This window comes from Pseudophryne corroboree, chromosome 2 (genome assembly GCF_028390025.1).
Source record: "Pseudophryne corroboree isolate aPseCor3 chromosome 2, aPseCor3.hap2, whole genome shotgun sequence".
Classification (NCBI taxonomy): domain Eukaryota; kingdom Metazoa; phylum Chordata; class Amphibia; order Anura; family Myobatrachidae; genus Pseudophryne; species Pseudophryne corroboree.
In genome coordinates, this window is record NC_086445.1 from 744,302,030 (window position 1) to 744,309,343 (window position 7,314).

General features: G+C 48.0%; 1 pseudogene; it reads right to left on the reverse strand.

The window, feature by feature from the left end:
* Positions 1-4,682: 4,682 nt before the first annotated feature.
* On the reverse strand, positions 4,683-4,801 carry LOC135052088 (5S ribosomal RNA; annotated as a pseudogene).
* Positions 4,802-7,314: the final 2,513 nt, after the last annotated feature.

A 7,314-nucleotide genomic window follows, 5' to 3' on the forward strand; every position in this document is an offset into this window, starting at 1 on the left:
CAGGGCAGAACTGCGGACGCGTCCTCACTTTCTGCCTAAGGTGGTTTCAGCGTTTCACCTGAACCAGCCTATTGTGGTGCCTGCGGCTACTAGCGATTTGGAGGATTCCAAGTTGCTGGACGTTGTCAAAGGACGTCTGGAGTCAGAAAATCTGACTCGCTGTTTATACTGTATGCACCCAACAAGCTGGGTGCTCCTGCTTCTAAGCAGACGATTGCTCGTTGGATTTGTAGCACAATTCAACTTGCACATTCTGTGGCAGGCCTGCCACAGCCTAAATCTGTCAAGGCCCATTCCACAAGGAAGGTGGGCTCATCTTGGGCGGCTGCCCGAGGGGTCTCGGCATTACAACTCTGCCGAGCAGCTACGTGGTCAGGGGAGAACACGTTTGTAAAATTCTACAAATTTGATACCCTGGCTAAGGAGGACCTGGAGTTCTCTCATTCGGTGCTGCAGAGTCATCCGCACTCTCCCGCCCGTTTGGGAGCTTTGGTATAATCCCCATGGTCCTGACGGAGTCCCAGCATCCACTAGGACGTCAGAGAAAATAAGATTTTACTTACCGATAAATCTATTTCTCGTAGTCCGTAGTGGATGCTGGGCGCCCATCCCAAGTGCGGATTGTCTGCAATACTTGTACATAGTTATTGTTACAAAAAAATCGGGTTGTTATTGTTGTGAGCCGTCTGTTCAGAGGCTCCTACGTTTGTCATACTGTTAACTGGGTTCAGATCACAAGTTGTACGGTGTGATTGGTGTGGCTGGTATGAGTCTTACCCGGGATTCAAAATCCTTCCTTATTGTGTACGCTCGTCCGGGCACAGTATCCTAACTGAGGCTTGGAGGAGGGTCATAGGGGGAGGAGCCAGTACACACCACCTAGTGGTCAAACTTTTAAATTTTGTGCCCTGTCTCCTGCGGAGCCGCTATTCCCCATGGTCCTGACGGAGTCCCAGCATCCACTACGGACTACGAGAAATAGATTTATCGGTAAGTAAAATCTTATTTTTTCGAAGGAGTATCATCATTTCTGCCATTACCTTGGTAAAGACCCTCGGTGCCGTGGACAGTCCAAACGGCAGTGTTTGGAATTGGTAATGGCAATCCTGTACCACAAATCTGAGGTACTCCTGGTGAGGATGGTAAATGGGGACATGTAGGTAAGCATCCTTGATGTCCAGGGATACCATGTAATCCCCCTCCTCCAGGCTTGCAATAACCGCCCTGAGCGATTCCATCTTGAACTTGAATTTTTTTATGTATGTGTTCAAGGACTTCAAATTTAAAATGGGTCTCACCGAACCGTCCGGTTTCGGTACCACAAACAGTGTGGAGTAGTAAAACCCCGTCCTTGTTGAAGTAGGGGCACCTTGACTATCACCTGCTGGGAATACAGCTTGTGAATTGCCTCTAGCACAGCCTCCCTGCCTGAGGGAGTTGTCGGCAAGGCAGATTTGAGGAAACGGCGGGGGGGAGACGCCTCGAATTCCAGCCTGTACCCCTGAGATACTACTTGAAGGATCCAGGGATCCACCTGTGAGCGAGCCCACTGATCGCTGAAATTCCCACCGTACCTGGCTACGCCTGTGGAGCCCCCGCGTCATGCGGTGGACTCAGAGGAAGCGGGGGAAGAATTTTGATTCTGGGAACTGGCTGACTGGTGCAGCTTTTTCCCTCTTCCCTCGTCTCTGTGCAGAAAGGAAGCGCCTTTGACCCGCTTGCTTTTCTGAAGCCGAAAGGACTGTACCTGATAATACAGTGCTTTCTTAGGCTGTGAGGAAACCTGAGGTAAAAAATTTTCTTCCCAGCTGTTGCTGTGGATACGAGGTCCCAGAGACCATCCCCAAACAATTCCTCACCCTTATAAGGCTCTATGTGCCTTTTAAAGTCAGCATCACCTGTCCAGTGTCGGGTCTCTAATACCCTCCTGACAGAATGGACATTGCATTAATTCTGGATGCCAGCCGGCAAAATATCCCTCTGTGCATCCCTCATATATAAGACGACGTCTTATGTTCGCAAAATAGTATCCCTGTTTGACAGGGTTACAGACCACGCTGCAGCAGCACTATCTGCAGGTCTCAGTCTAGTACCTGAGTGTGTAAATACAGACTTCAGGATAGCCTCCTGCTTTTTATCAGCAGGTACCTTCAAAGTGGCCGTATCCTAAGACGGCAGTGCCACCTTTTTTGACAAATGTGTGAGCGCCTTATCCACCCTAGGGGATATCTCCCAGCGTAACTTATCCTCTGGCGGGAAAAGGTACGCCATCAGTAACTTTTTAGAAATTATCAGTTTCTTATCGGGGGAACCCACGCTTTTTCACACTTCATTCACTCATTGGAACACTGCCTGCTTTTTCTCCCCAAACATAAAACCCTTTTTTAGTGGTACTTGGGTTAATGTCAGAAATGTGTAACACATTTTTTATTGCCGGGATCATGTAACGGATGTTCCTAGTGGATTGTGTATATGTCTCAACCTCGTCGACACTGGAGTCAGACTCCGTGTCGACATCTGTGTCTGCCATCTGAGGGAGCGGACGTTTTTGAGCCCCTGATGGCCTTTGAGACGCCTGGGCAGGCGCGGGCTGAGAAGCCGGCTGTCCCATAGCTGTTACGTCATCCAGCCTTTTATGTAAGGAGTTGACACTGTCGGTTAATACCTTCCACCTATCCATCCACTCTGGTGTCGGCCCACAGGGGGCAACATCCCATTTATCGGCATCTGCTCCGCCTCCACATAAGCCTCCTCATCAAACATGTCGACACAGCCGTACCGACACACCGCACACACACAGGGAATGCTCTGACTGAGGACAGGACCCCACACAGCCCTTTGGGGAGACAGAGAGAGAGTATGCCAGCACACACCAGAGCGCTATATAATGTAGGGATAAACACTATCACTGAGTGAATTTTCCCCAATAGCTGCTTGTATAAACAATATTGCGCCTAAATTTAGTGCCCCCCCTCTCTTTTTAACCCTTTGAGCCTGAAAACTACAGGGGAGAGCCTGGGGAGCTGTCTTCCAGCTACACTGTGAAGAGAAAATGGCGCCAGTGTGCCGAGGGAGATAGCTCCGCCCCTTTTTCGCAGACTTTTCTCCCGCTTTTTTATGGATTCTGGCAGGGGTAATTATCACATATATAGCCTCTGGGGCTATATATTGTGATTATTTTGCCAGCCAAGGTGTTTTTATTGCTGCTCAGGGCGCTCCCCCCCAGCGCCCTGCACCCTCAGTGACCGGAGTGTGAAGTGTGTATGAGGAGCAATGGCGCACAGCTGCAGTGCTGTGCGCTACCTTGGTGAAGACTGAAGTCTTCTGCCGCCGATTTTCCGTACCATCTTCATGCTTCTGGCTCTGTAAGGGGGACGGCGGCGCGGCTCCGGGAACGAACACCAAGGACGGGTCCTGCGGTCGATCCCTCTGGAGCTAATGGTGTCCAGTAGCCTAAGAAGCCCAAGCTAGCTGCAAGCAGGTAGGTTCGCTTCTTCTCCCCTTAGTCCCTCATTGCAGTGAGCCTGTTGCCAGCAGGTCTCACTGTAAAATAAAAAACCTAACATATACTTTCTTTCTAGGAGCTCAGGAGAGCCCCTAGTGTGCATCCAGCTCGGCCGGGCACAGAAATCTAACCGAGGTCTGGAGGAGGGGCATAGAGAGAGGAGCCAGTGCACACCAGATAGTACCTAATCTTTCTTTTAGAGTGCCCAGTCTCCTGCGGAGCCCGTCTATTCCCCATGATCCTTACGGAGTTCCCAGCATCCACTAGGACGTCAGAGAAAAAATAGAATACAGGTGTGACAAGACTCAGCTTAAAAGCTAATTGATTAGCATGCCTTATGGGTGTGTGCGGGCATGATCATACGCACCTGCTTCCATAGGATGATGCGTATGCACACTGCGATTAGTCGCAGCAGGGTGCATGTACTCACTGAGAAAAGTGTACAATGAAATAGGTCAATTTGGTACCGCACAGGACTGTAAAAATATTCTTTGTAATGGGCTCTTATAAAGTATGTCCCTTGTGAACCAACAGTGCATATGCATAAGAGATGCCTGAAATCGGTATCCAAGGAGTTAATGTTGTTGGTGGTGCACCCAGAGTCAATAGTACGTGTCGATATTTCGAAAGAGAAAAGAGAGACTCTGTGTTGGGGCACTCTTATCAAATAAAACTTAACTTTTAATTAGAATATAATAAAATTATAGTACACAGACAAACACACATGTGATACTTTTAGAGAAGGTCATGAAATTTTAACCTCTCTCCACTTGTATCATGAATCTGTAGACAGATTCTCAAATATCAATAAGAAAAAAGGACTAGGAGTACCAATTCTCTAATTAATGTAAATATTTTAGGTGACAGTGACACCAAAGATGAAAATATCAGAAATTAAATTTCAAAATGACAGAAAATTCTAACATATGAAACATAGGCATTTGGTATAACAATTTAGACTGTAAGTTTAGTCCATTATTGAATGCCTAATGTGATGGTATATCCTAGTAAAGGTTAATTTGCTATTACTGAGTTTGTGGTCAAGATGTACAATAAAAGAAAACTCTATATGAGTCTGTAATCAGACGATTTATAATGAAGAAAGAATAAAGATCTGAAATCGGTAAGGGTCAAAGGTTGCTCCAACACTTCTGCTTTTCACATGGAAACAGGAGTATTTTTACTGCACCCAATATTCCCTAGCAGTCTCCCATCTAGGTACTAATCAGGCTGCTCACTGCTTAGCTTCCAAGATCAGGCGAGATTGGGCGTGGCCAGTGAGATATGGCAGTAATATCACTAGGGTTGTGAATGAGAGAGTGTTTGGTTATTTTTTTTTTATCTATACTTCTCCCATACGCTGTATCCAACGTAGGGGGAAATTTACTAAGCTCCCGATTTTGACCGAGATGCCGTTTTTTCATCAAAGTGTCATCTCGGTAATTTACTAAACACTAATCACGGCAGAGATGAGGGCATTCGTAATTTTTTGCAAGTCCAAGTAAAAAATTACGAATGAATACACCATCGGTCAAAACGCGGCTGTTTAAGTATGAATCTCGGTCATTTACTAAGAAGTGCAAAGCAAAAAACAAACAAACACTGCCGTGAAAAATTACAACTCGTAAAAAAGTGCTAAAAAAAAACCAGACCTTTTTTTTTTATTCGTGATTGAATAGGCATGCACGGATCCATGAGATCCGTGCATGTATATCAGTGGGAAGGGGTGGGAAAGTGCTTATTTTTTAAAAAAAAATTGCGTGGGGTCCCCCCTCCTAAGCATAACCAGCCTCGGGCTCTTTGAGCCGATCCTGGTTGCCGAAATATGGGAAAAAAAATGACAGGGGTTCCCCCATATTTAAGCAACCAGCATCGGGCTCTGCGCCTGGTCCTGGTCCCAAAAATACGGGGGACAAAAAGAGTAGGGGTCCCCCGTATTTTTAAAACCAGCACCGGGCTCCACTAGCTGGACAGATAATGCCACAGCCGGGGGTCACTTTTATATAGTGCCCTGCGGCCGTGGCATCAAAAATCCAACTAGTCACTCCTGGCCGGGGTACCCTGGGGGAGTGGGGACCCCTTCAATCAAGGGGTCCCCCCCCCCCAGCCACCCAAGGGCCAGGGGTGAAGCCCGAGGCTGTCCCCCCCCCATCCAATGGGCTGCGGATGGGGAGGCTGATAGCCTTTGTTGTAAAAGAAAATATATTGTTTTTAGTAGCAGTACTACAAGGCCCAGCAAGCCTCCCCCGCATGCTGGTACTTGGAGAACCACAAGTACCAGCATGCGACGGAAAAACGGGCCCGCTGGTACCTGTAGTACTACTACTAAAAAAATACCCAAAAAAAGACAAGACACACACACCGTGAAAGTATAATTTTATTACATACATACACACATACATACATACTTACCTTAAGTTCCCACGCAGGTCGGTCCTCTTCTCCAGTAGAATCCAAGGGGTACCTGTTGAAGAAATTATACTCACGAGATCCAGGGGTCCAGGCTCCTCGGGAAATCCAGGGGTAATCCACGTACTTGAAAAAAATAACAAAACGGTGTCCCGACCACGAACTGAAAGGGGACCCATGTTTGCACATGGGTCACCTTTCCACGAATGCCAGAAACCCACTTTGACTTCTGTCTAAGTGGGTTTCTTCAGCCAATCAGGGAGCGCCACGTTGTAGCACTCTCCTGATCAGCTGTGTGCTCCTGTCCTCACTGACAGGCAGCACACGGCAGTGTTACAATGTAGCGCCTATGCGCTACATTGTAACCAATGATGGGAACTTTCTGCCCTGCGGTTGACCTAAAGTGACGTCACCGCTGAGCAAGAAAGTTCCCAGCATTGGTTACAATGGAGCGCATAGGCGCTACATTGTAACACTGCCGTGTGCTGCCTGTCAGTTAGGACAGGAGCACACAGCCGATCAGGAGAGTGCTACAACGTGGCACTCCCTGATTGGCTGAAGAAACCCACTTAGACATCAGTCAGAGTGGGTTTCTGGCAGTCGGGAAAAGGGGATCCATGTGCAAACATGGGTCCCCTTTTAGTGCGTGGCTCGAGTGTCCGTTTTGTTATTTTTTTCAAGTACGTGGATTACACCTGGATTCCCCGAGGACCCTGGACCCCTGGATCTCGTGAGTATAATTTCTTCAACAGGTACCCCTTGGATTCTACTGGAGAAGAGGACCGACCTGCGTGGGAACTTAAGGTAAGTATGTATGTATGTGTGTATGTATGTAATAAAATTATACTTTCACGGTGTGTGTGTCTTGTCTTTTTTTGGGTATTTTTTTAGTAGTAGTACTACAGGTACCAGCGGGCCCGTTTTTCCGTCGCATGCTGGTACTTGTGGTTCTCCAAGTACCAGCATGCGGGGGAGGCTTGCTGGGCCTTGTAGTACTGCTACTAAAAACAATATATTTTCTTTTACAACAAAGGCTATCAGCCTCCCCATCCGCAGCCCATTGGATGGGGGGGGACAGCCTCGGGCTTCACCCCTGGCCCTTGGGTGGCTGGGGGGGGGGGACCCCTTGATTGAAGGGGTCCCCACTCCCCCAGGGTACCCCGGCCAGGAGTGACTAGTTGGATTTTTGATGCCACGGCCGCAGGGCACTATATAAAAGTGACCCCCGGCTGTGGCATTATCTGTCCAGCTAGTGGAGCCCGGTGCTGGTTTTAAAAATACGGGGGACCCCTACTCTTTTTGTCCCCCGTATTTTTGGGACCAGGACCAGGCGCAGAGCCCGATGCTGGTTGCTTAAATATGGGGGAACCCCTGTCATTTTTTTTCCCATATTTCGGCAA